This window comes from Bidens hawaiensis, unplaced genomic scaffold (assembly GCF_021521415.1).
Source record: "Bidens hawaiensis isolate Kalapana, Puna unplaced genomic scaffold, B.hawaiensis_p1.1 tig00083255_1, whole genome shotgun sequence".
NCBI classification, from domain to species: domain Eukaryota; kingdom Viridiplantae; phylum Streptophyta; class Magnoliopsida; order Asterales; family Asteraceae; genus Bidens; species Bidens hawaiensis.
The window spans coordinates 16985-27778 of NW_027503968.1; the positions used below are offsets into that span (position 1 = coordinate 16985).

The 10794-nt window shown below is 35.4% G+C and overlaps 1 pseudogene; it reads right to left on the bottom strand.

The window, feature by feature from the left end:
* Positions 1-3439: 3439 nt before the first annotated feature.
* LOC143607529 (amino-acid permease BAT1 homolog) lies at positions 3440-10284 on the bottom strand (annotated as a pseudogene).
* Between the last annotated feature and the right edge of the window lie 510 nt (positions 10285-10794).

Here is a 10794-nt window from a genome sequence, read left to right on the forward strand (position 1 = left end):
TGAGAGTCTAATGGTCGAAGCATCAACTCAACATCCTTAGCCAATGACATCGCATCAATACATGAGGTTGGGAGATGTAAACGAACCCTCTGTTTGACATCATCTTTCAATCCCGCAAGAAAATAACCAATAACTTGAGGTTCGGGTAAACGAGGAACCAAATACAACAAATACTCAAAATCATCAATAAAGTTAAAAATTGAATCAAATTGTTTAATAGTTGCCAATTGTTCAAACGGATTCTGAATCGTAAGACCACTAAAACTTTGCAACAATTCCGATTGAAAATCAATCCACGAAAGAGATGGTCGAACCTGAGTGAGGACCGTAAACCAGTGATGAGCAACACCGATCATACTCACTCGAGCAAGCTGTAAACGAGAAGCATCCGGAGTCTGATTGAGATCGAAAAACAGATTCACCTTTTGGATCCAGCCTTGAGGATCGAAACCAGAAAACTCGGGTAATTTGACCTTCTTCACGGCCCAGGGTAAACCAGATGAAGGATCAGAAGGGTCAGATTTGGGCCCGGACGGCGAGAATACCAAACCTGAGGATCCCGATCCAGAAAAATCGTCAACAGGTTGCTTCTCCTGTGATTTCATCCATGCTAAAAGAACTTTGCGGAATTTAGCGGATTCCGCACGATCGGCATTCAATACCGAAAGAGATGCCTTGATCTCGGTAACATCATATTGGAGTTGAAGAATTTGTTGTTCGTGAGTATCTAATCGAGAGGTGTGATTCACCATGATGAAATCAGAAATTGAAGAAATTAAAATAGATGAAGGAATTTGGAGATAGATCTGAAATAGAGATGTAATTGATTGAAACCCTAGATAGATCTGATTGAATCAGTGAAACAATATATCTGGTTGAATTGAGAAACGAGCGGCGCTATGGTAGAGTAGAAGTAGCAGGTCGGACCAATGATAGGGGTTTTGGTATGTTTATAACAACGATGGTGAAAATCAAAAGATAATATTTGTATTAAATTGAAAGATTTGATCACAAGGATAATAACCACAAGTGGTCCCGGGCTATGCCCTTCTCATACACATGGCAATGAGCCTAACAACTAACCAATTCTATTCCCCCTTTCCCAAGCCACTATTCCTCTTTATTTATAAAGGTAAAAGTTACATATACCCCCTCCCACAATTGCAAAATACTATTAGAGTCAAAACCTAACATATGATTCCTATCATTTGGTATCAATGTTTTGAAACTCAAACCGGACCAGCCTGTCCCGGTAAGCATACCGGTCCGGTTCGCACATATAACCCGTTTTCTAAAAGCCCACCCGGGTTTGACGGTTTACGATCTGATCGAAACCGGTGAACTGCCGGTTGAACCGGTAAAACCCCTTTTTCTCTTTTATTAAATCAAAAGGTGGCCACAATTGATTAAAATTAATATCCGGCAACAACAGTTTTAGATCCATAATCGAGTTATAGTTGCAGTCTTCTCCTAATTTCTCATTCTTCTTCTAGATTAAAGCTCAGATGCGTTGAACAAAGAAAACTAGAAAAGGAATCGAATATCATGTTGATTTTTTGGATAGAAATTTGTGATGGGAGATGAAGGGGAGAAACTGATAAACTGGTTATGACGGTTATGCATTTAGCCTTTTAGATTAAAATCATATTACCTCGTATTTTTTTCTCCCTTTTTCACCTTTACTTTAATTCAAATTGCATTCTTCATCTTCAATGCTATAGTTTCAACACAAATGACTTTTAACTTTTACATGTAGTGCATTAGGAAAAATGTATGTACCTGTGAACTTATTATAGGATATATAAATAAATATATATATTATTTAGAGAAAATTACCGTTTAAGTACCTGGGATTTTAGGGCGAACTCACGCTGAATCCCTGAAAAAAAAAATTGAACTTCATGAATCCCGTCGTTTAAAACCTGATTACGTTGAGTCCCTCCATCTAACTGACGTTAGATTTTTCCATCCAAAAAAGTATAAAATTACTACCATGCCCCTGATTCATTATAACAGGTATTATAACAGGTGAATATAACCACGATCATTCAAGCCCTAACTTCAATAATGTGAATGTTCTTTTTCTCCACGATTCCATCAGAAAGCTAATTCGATCAAAGCCCTAATTCAATTGGATTCATAGGTTTCCCCCATCTTTAATTGGAGCCATAATGTCACAGTTCTCTTCTTCTTCATTTGGGAGATTCCGGACACATGCTAACCCTGGTCGACTATTCTTGTGTTGTGTAGGTATTTCAAGACCCAAATCTCTCCATTAGTTAAGAGAAATAGAAAATTAGTTGTTTTTTAGGTTATATTTTAATGATATCAGCTATTTTTAGGTTAATTGTTAGGGCAGGATGTTTGATTAAAAAGTTATTAAAGGGACCTCCATGTTTAGGTTAATTGTTAGGGTAGGATGTTTGATTAAAAAATTATTCAAGGGAAGTAAAAGTCGATCTTGAGGTATTTGGAGTAAAGAGCTAGTATCCTTCACAATTAGTTGGTATATATAGATTATATTTAGCTTCACAATCAGTTTGTTTGTAGCTTAATTTTCAATAATATTCGTTGTTATTGAGGTTAATTGTGAAGGAAATTAGTTGTTTTAATCTTAATTTTCGATACTATTAGTTTGTTTGCAGATTCTCCTACTTGTCGCGGTTGTGAAAGAATCCATTCATTGGTCAAGAGTATATGTACAAGAAAGACGAGTATGCAAGAACCAAAGCTAAGGAAGTCACAAAATTGAAGACTGTTTTAGGAATTAGTTGAATGTTTGTCTTTTGAGATCTTGTGTTGTTTGTACTTGTACTATGTAAACATGTAATTTATGAATTTCTAGTTGTTTAATTACATATTTTTTAAGAGCTGGTCAATTGAGGATGTAGGCTTGAAACAGAATGTTTATGGGCCAATTTGCTGCATGTTTTCAAAAAATATTACATTATTTGCTGCATAATATGTTAATGTAACCAATATAAAAGGAGGTTAGGTGATAATTTTGTTGATAATGTAAACAATATATCATCATCAGTCACGTTCTTGTTTTTCTTTGATTCCTTATTCATTTGACAGGTTCATCATCGGCATATTCAACCGTCTTGCCCATTTTTTATTGTTCCCACATGAGTAAAAGTTAAAACGACATACGATGATGAAAAGAATCATGCACACTAATATCTTGAAACAATATTAATAAGCAAAACACTAAAAAGTCATGAATTGATAGTGGGGTTAATTCCAAAACACTAAAAAGTCCACCTTAACACTATAAAAGTCAATACCGTTACACAATTTGTAACAGAAGATCAATACCAAAACACTAAAAAGTCATTACCAAAATACTAAAAAGTCAACCACAACACTAAAAGTAAATACCATTACACAATTTGTAACACAAAAAGTCAATACCAAAACACTAAAAAAGTCAATACTATCATCCATGTTGTTCACTTGTAGTTGTTGTCTCGCCATTACCGGTGCACCTTCTACCATTATGACCAAAACCACCACACTTACCGCATGCTACCGTGTCTCCTTTTCTTATCATTTTACCTCCCTTAGAAAACACTTTCTCCACCTCTTCAACTCTTTTATTTCTTTTATCCTCAGTCGACCTCTTGTTCCTCTCATCCCATGACTTTTTTCTCTTTTTCTTTGGCCTCCAAATCTATGCAAAAGGCACACACATAATTGTAAAATACTAAACATGTTTATTATTTAACAATATAAAGTAGCATTTGCTTCCTTTATTCCTTCCATAGCTTCGTATGTCACCATTTTTTTAATCTAACAAGAATCAACAAATAACAAACTTTACATTAATAAATCATATTAAAAACATGATTGAACTTTAACGCAATTATTAAAGTATATACTAAAATGTGTAACAATTATTACAAGATGTTAAGAATCTTTGTAACCCTGTTTCTGAGTCCTTGTCACTGCGAATCACCAGTTTGAGCATGCCTGATGTATCTGCAATTGAGGTCTCCCTGTTAGCAATCCAAACAACAGTACCATATGCGGTATCGTTTCTTGGACATCCTGGAATAAAAAAACCCAATTCAAACATTTCCCCTTGATTATTTGATTTGTTGATCAAGTAATAAAGAAGAGTATATTTGTGGACTGGTCCTCCATAGATGATCCAGAGGAATGAAACTGATTTTCAAACTTTATATTCAAATGGTTGAAAAACTTTTCAACAGCAAACTTTGTTTGAAATTCACAACTATGACTTTATTTCTCTAGAAGGGCATTTTTAAAGTAAATACATTATACATACTAGTTTATTTGAGTTCAATTATTTACTTTATAAATATGAATGCTAAAAGAAAGATTTTATTAATGAATACCAATCTAGGGGGTGTTTGGCCTATCTTTTTTAGCAAGGCTTATAGTTTTTTTAGCTTTTTTTATAAAATAAGCTTAATTTGGTGTTTGGCTTAGCTTTTTAAGCTTATGCTTATTAGCTTATATAAGCTTAATTGAAAAAGCTTATTTGAAGATGGTTTTTTAGCTTATTTGATATAAGCTTATTTGTTTAAAGGTGTAAATTACTCATTTGTCCTTAAATGGTGGTAGATTAGTAATTATTACTCTAACAAATTAAAAAATGTTGGATTTAACAACTTATTAAAAAACATAATTAACTTGTAGAATATAAGCTAATCCAAACACTTAAAAGTAGCTTATCAAATAATAGAAAAAAAGCTATAAGCTAATTTAATATATAAGCATAAGCTTAAAAATAAAAGCTAAGCCAAAAACACCCCCCCTAGTTTGTACATGGTATAAATGTATACAGGTAGCCATATCGACCAAATTCCTTGCCATATCGACCAAATCACCCTTACCAATTTTTCCAATCTTCACATTATCGATGAAAATTGATCGACCTCCCCCATAGGCTCTTACAGGAAATTGAGAAAACTCGCCCCCATGGAAAATGTAAACAGGTTGTTATCATCTGTAATTAAAAGAAAAAAAATCAATCTTTGTTTATAACTTGAACTAATAACACAAAATTGTTTATAACTTAACTAATTACACACAAAAAAAAACCCTAATTTGGAACTTACTGTTAGTGTTGAGAGAAAACTCCTCGTCAGGAAGACGTATCCTCCACGCTCCACGGCCCATTGAAGAAGATGGAGAACGAAGAAGAAGACCAGCAATGATGAAGAAGAAAGAGAACCCTAATCTTGTTTTAATTTCACGATATTTTGATGAATGAAGAACATGGTGAACGATGGCTGATGAAGATGTCGACTGTAATTTTGATGTTAGGGTAAAGTGAGTTTTAGATTGGGCAAGTGTAATAGAAAGAGGAAATTGGCAAAAATAACCCTCAATTTAACATCAAGGTTAACGTCAGTTAGATGGAGGGACTCAACGTGTTCAAGTTTTAAACGACGGGGATTCATGAAGTTTCATTTTTTTTTCAAGGATTCAGCGTGAGTCCGCCCTAAAACCCCAGGGACTCAAAAGGTAATTTTCTCTATTATTTATAACATATGGTTCAATGTCCGGTCTGACCTTCCAGACCGGTCTGACCTGTGACCCGGTAAAATGTATGGGTCGATGTCCAGTCCAGGTTTGATAACATTGCTTGGGATGCTTTTATATTTACCATTTTACTCTTAAATTGATGTATGGGTATTGTAAATATAAGTTTACATTTAATTTGTTTTAGAGACTTTTGTGTGGAATTCTTGATTCATTATGTTTAATAAAGTTAAAAGCTTTTCTTATACGATTGTCGGGTATTCCGTAAAATTTGCCGTTTTTTTCATTTTCACCTACCCAGCGCAACGCACGGGGTACTAGATGCTAGTTAGTCTTAATTTACAATTTTCTATTATTTGTTTCTTCTTTCAATAACTTAGTTTATTTTCATCATCATCATCATCATACTCAGTAAATCTCACCAATAGCAAAGCCATGTTAGGGTCTGAGGAGGGTAAGATGTAGACAGTCTTACCTCTACCCCATAGGAATAGAGAGGCTGCTTCCAGTGAGACCCCGGCTCGATAGTAGTTTTGCATCAAGCCTTGGACATAAGGCACGTAACACTCAACCATCGGGACACCAGCCGATTGGTGCATGCACCCTTGTCTTTCGGCTATCAACGCCACCACATGATGCCTGATTAATCTTCCACCACTTTTAACGTTATTTTCACAAGTTTAAAAAATAACGTCAAAATTAGTGCAATTTCACTTTTGCCCACCCAAGGGTTCACACATACATCCATTGCGTCATATATATCTTTTTTCACTAAAATTCCAAGTACAACGCAAATATTGCAAAAGTGACTCCCTAAACAACGTAACATCAAACATGCTCATACATTGCTATGAGTACCAACATTTGTTATGGGACCTTTAAACCGGTATCGTGCATTCACAATCCAATATGACACAACAATAATAATACACCACCAACTGCCACCGGGGTATAGTTGAGAGTCTGATCAGTAATCGGGTATGCTACGGGCAAAGAAAATAGCACCGAAATGGTCACGACCCAAAGAACCGCTATCCAACCAATAACGATGCTAAACCGGCCTAAACTGAAAGGCCCGGGTACAAATGAGCTACGGGCCAAAGTGACCCTGAAGAATATCGGTAATGCATAGGCTATGTATAGCCCGATCACTGCTATTGATGTCATGGCTTGAAATGCGACTATACTCCCTAGAGACTGCAAAACTGGTTCGTTAATGATCAAACTTGAAACAAATCATAATTAGGGTTGTTCAGAAAGCTAGGGGCTCTAAAAACTCTCGCTTGAAACCAACTAGTTTATAAACAAGCCAAGCTGAGCTGGCTCAATTCAATTTGTAAACGAGGCGAACTCCAGCCAAAGTGAGCTTGTTCGTTAGCTCGCTCATTGACTTAGAGGTGCACAAATCGAGTTTTGAGTCAAAACCATGTTTTGGCCTAACCGGTTTCTGCCAATAGTCAAAATGGATTTTAAACAAGATCCTCTAACCGTTTAGGGTCAGGTTTGACAGGGTTCGAACCAGTTCCAAAGTTTAAGGTTACCGCCCGATTTCAACCCTACGTGTCAAGTTTTTGTCAAACTGGTTTCAATACTCGTTTTGTAACCGCAATTTTTTTGTGCATCTCTAATTTGTCTCTTATAAGTTAATCCCAAATAATGTTTTATAATTTAGTTGCATTTATAAACAAGTCGGATCCATAAGCACACTAGAAGCCATCCTAATATTAATTTCAATATTAACTCTCAATTAAAATGTTAAAACACTATTAACATTAGAAGGATCATGTTTACTTATGTACATCTTTTTTTTTGTTAGTTATGTCGTATTAAATTCGGGTATTTGGAATAAAACTTATACCAATCGCGTACCGTAAGGGCCATGCAGAACGCTATGAAAGCCGAGAGCCAAACAGCATATATCGGGACCTCCTTGTGGTTGACTTTATGCCATAGTGATGACAATGGCATTGCTCCATCTCTTGAAAATGCATATACCATCCTGCCATTTTCCTTCCATTGTTAGATTTCCATGTACATTAGATATAAATATAACTTAATTTATGAAAAAGATTAAAATAAGTATACAGAACCTTGACATTTGGACCTATAACCGGTCTTTGGACCATGTCTACTGTGCTCAACCCGGTCAAAAATAATCAAGCTTTTAGGTAGGGTGCGCATGAGACCAAAGTAACAAACCCGTGAATTACTGACATAGCGGAACATAAATAACCAAACCTAACCCAAAACCGACGGTTGGTTTTATGATTGTTGGAAAACCAAATATCCGGTGCGGTTTCAGTTTTGCAGTACTGAAAAGCGAAATACTTAACTGACTTTTATAACTGAACCAAACCCATAAAGATTGATTTTTGTTATTAAACATATATTTATAAATTAAATGTAAAGTAATAAAAAAAAAACTAATATATTGTGTAGCCCATAACATTCAGGCCTAATATGTATAATAATAAATAATAATTAATAACCAAATTCTTTATTTTGAGACAGTTTTTCAATGCCAAAAGCTTCAAATGCAAATTCATTTTCTTATTTATTGGCCCAAAATGTTCAAGCCTAAATGACAAAATCAAAAAAATCAGAAGTACCTGGAATTGCTTGTGAGGGAGCTCATGGCACAAAAGAAAATAGCTACAGCAACCACAAGCAAGCAAATGACACCTCCGGTACCACTCCCAAACCGACTCTTGAACGCTTGGTAAAACATCTGAGCAATGACATACCCACCAGCATCATTATCCGGGCTTAAAAGGCTTCGGATATCAGTAACCGTGAAAGTAATGCCAAGTATGTATCCCCATCCAACAATTATAGATATTCCAATTGAGCTAATAATCCCTTTTGGCCCGTTAATATCCGCACTCTTTGTTTCCTCAGACTAAGAACCAAAAAAATCAGCTAAATTATTAGCAGATCAAAACAGATAATGACAATAATTTGTATTATTTTTAAAAAGAACATAAACGGGTCGAAAACTAACCATATGAGCAGAGGCATCATACCCTGTAAATGTATACTGGCTCATAAGCAACCCAATAAGAAATATATACGGTTTACTATCAATTCCCGCTTCATTATCCGTGTTGAAATGTGTAAAAACAAACTCCATGCTGGCCCTTTCTGTTGCAACCACGGGTATGCAAATCATTAAAAAAAGACACCTAAAATATTCCATGCGGCTGCTAGTTGTCCAAAGAAAGCCACGAGATCGGGAGGCTGTTTATGAAGGCAAGAAGAAGAAGAAGACCACCATGAATCATAAAAACTGTGTACTTAGACGCGACGTAGCCACCGCCATTTTTGCCACCTGTGCTCAAAAGAATGATTACTTGGACCAACTGAGCCAGTGAGAAGTTGATACTTGTTGTGACAGCCCACTGCAGTAAGTTATGTTATATTTGTTATTATGAAGTTTGAAGAGATTAGGAACAGAAGGTGTATGTTTTTATGTACCTGTCCAACAATGTTGTACCTGCCAAAAAAGAAAAAGAATTAAATAAATAACCAAGTGCTATGTTAGATGGAAATTTTCCTTCTTTTAGATAAGATTTTGATTTTTAACACTCCTCACAAAAGCTCATTATAATGAATCTCTTTAGCTATCTAGTAGGGTGCTAAATGGGCCGTGTTGACTGGTCAATACTGAAAATTTTACACGAACTCGAATATTATGTCACGCACATAAACTAAAATCAACACGTGTATTTGTGTGTGTGTGTGTTTGGGGGGGGGGGGGGGGGGGGGGGGGTTGACCTACACACGACCGGTTTAAACAGAGAAAGTAAAGTTTTCTAAATACTTTTAATACATGTTAATAGCTTAATATCCTAAATTTACATATTTATATTTTTCAAAGCAATTATGTTTAAACTACGAAGATGTACTTTTAAACTTTTAAAATTTGGCATAAAATGCCCAATTAGTTTAAGTTATTACGTAAACCCAATTTCAAAAAGTTAATAAATGGGTTAAGCAGGTCAACTTCAAACTTGCTAGGTTGACACGACCCGAACTCATTTAGACTAAACCCAAGAATACAGAAAACATATGTCGAAGAATCGTAAAACAAATATTATAAGGAAACTAAAAAGTTTACCAGCCAGTAATCCAAGACGCAAATGGTGCCCACTTATGGCCAGCAAGTTTGGCACTCTAGTAATAAAGACCACCGGAAGTCGGGTATGACGAAACGGACAAAACCAACAGCCATGGTGAACCGTACCCGCAACCAGCCATCCGTACACCAGCACAACCGGTCCACCCAAAATTCAACCCACTGTTATACAGTGTTGTTACACCTGTAAGCACCGATATGATCGAAAATGAAAACGCAAAAATTCGACAACACCCTGCAATTTCCAAAATAACATTGCATTCAGCTCTACATCACTCAAATTCATACACACACAAAAACATACATACACACACACACAAATATAAGTGAAAACAAAAGCGCGCTGCTATTTTCAAAATGACACAAGTCACAAGATTCAGTTCAGCCATGCATCACTCATATTTGTCCATACAAAATATATATATATATATATATATATATATATATATATATATATATATATATATATATATATATATATATATATTTGAGATTGAACTGAAAAAGAAAACTTACGGGAGATCACGCTTGAGTTCTTGTTTGTATCCCAATTCATTTAATCGAGAGTGACCGGAATCTAGAGGGTGTTTGCTGTTTTGCGAATGAATCGGGATACCATTTTGCGAACCCGACATTACAGAACTCACTTTCTCAAGATCTTTTTTGTATATTATAATTGTAACTTTTAGTATGGAACTAGAGATTCCATGTAGATAGATCTTAGGATGCATGCTTTAATTAATATGTGTGGAATTAATGGAATCTTTTCGTGAGTGAAGTCAAACAATGAGAGGACGCTAACACCGACAGGTCAACATGACGTGCTACGAGAAATGAGGCTTGAATATGATTCTTGCATGTGATCTGGCTCCTCTCGCATGTGAGTTGGCTCACTCATGACTAGACCCATACGTTTTGTTTCTTTATTGTTATTACGGGCATTCATAACGTTTGTAATGATTTAATAGTTTACGCGCAAGTAGGTCGGTTGGTTTATATACGGTTTTAACATTTTATGATTAGGTTTATGGACTGAAATGTGGAGAGGCTATGCAAGCATCGGACTAATGATTAAAGCTTAAGATCTTTATATTCTTATGTTTGAAACCTGATTTGAGTGAGTTTTTTTTTTTTTTATTTATTTT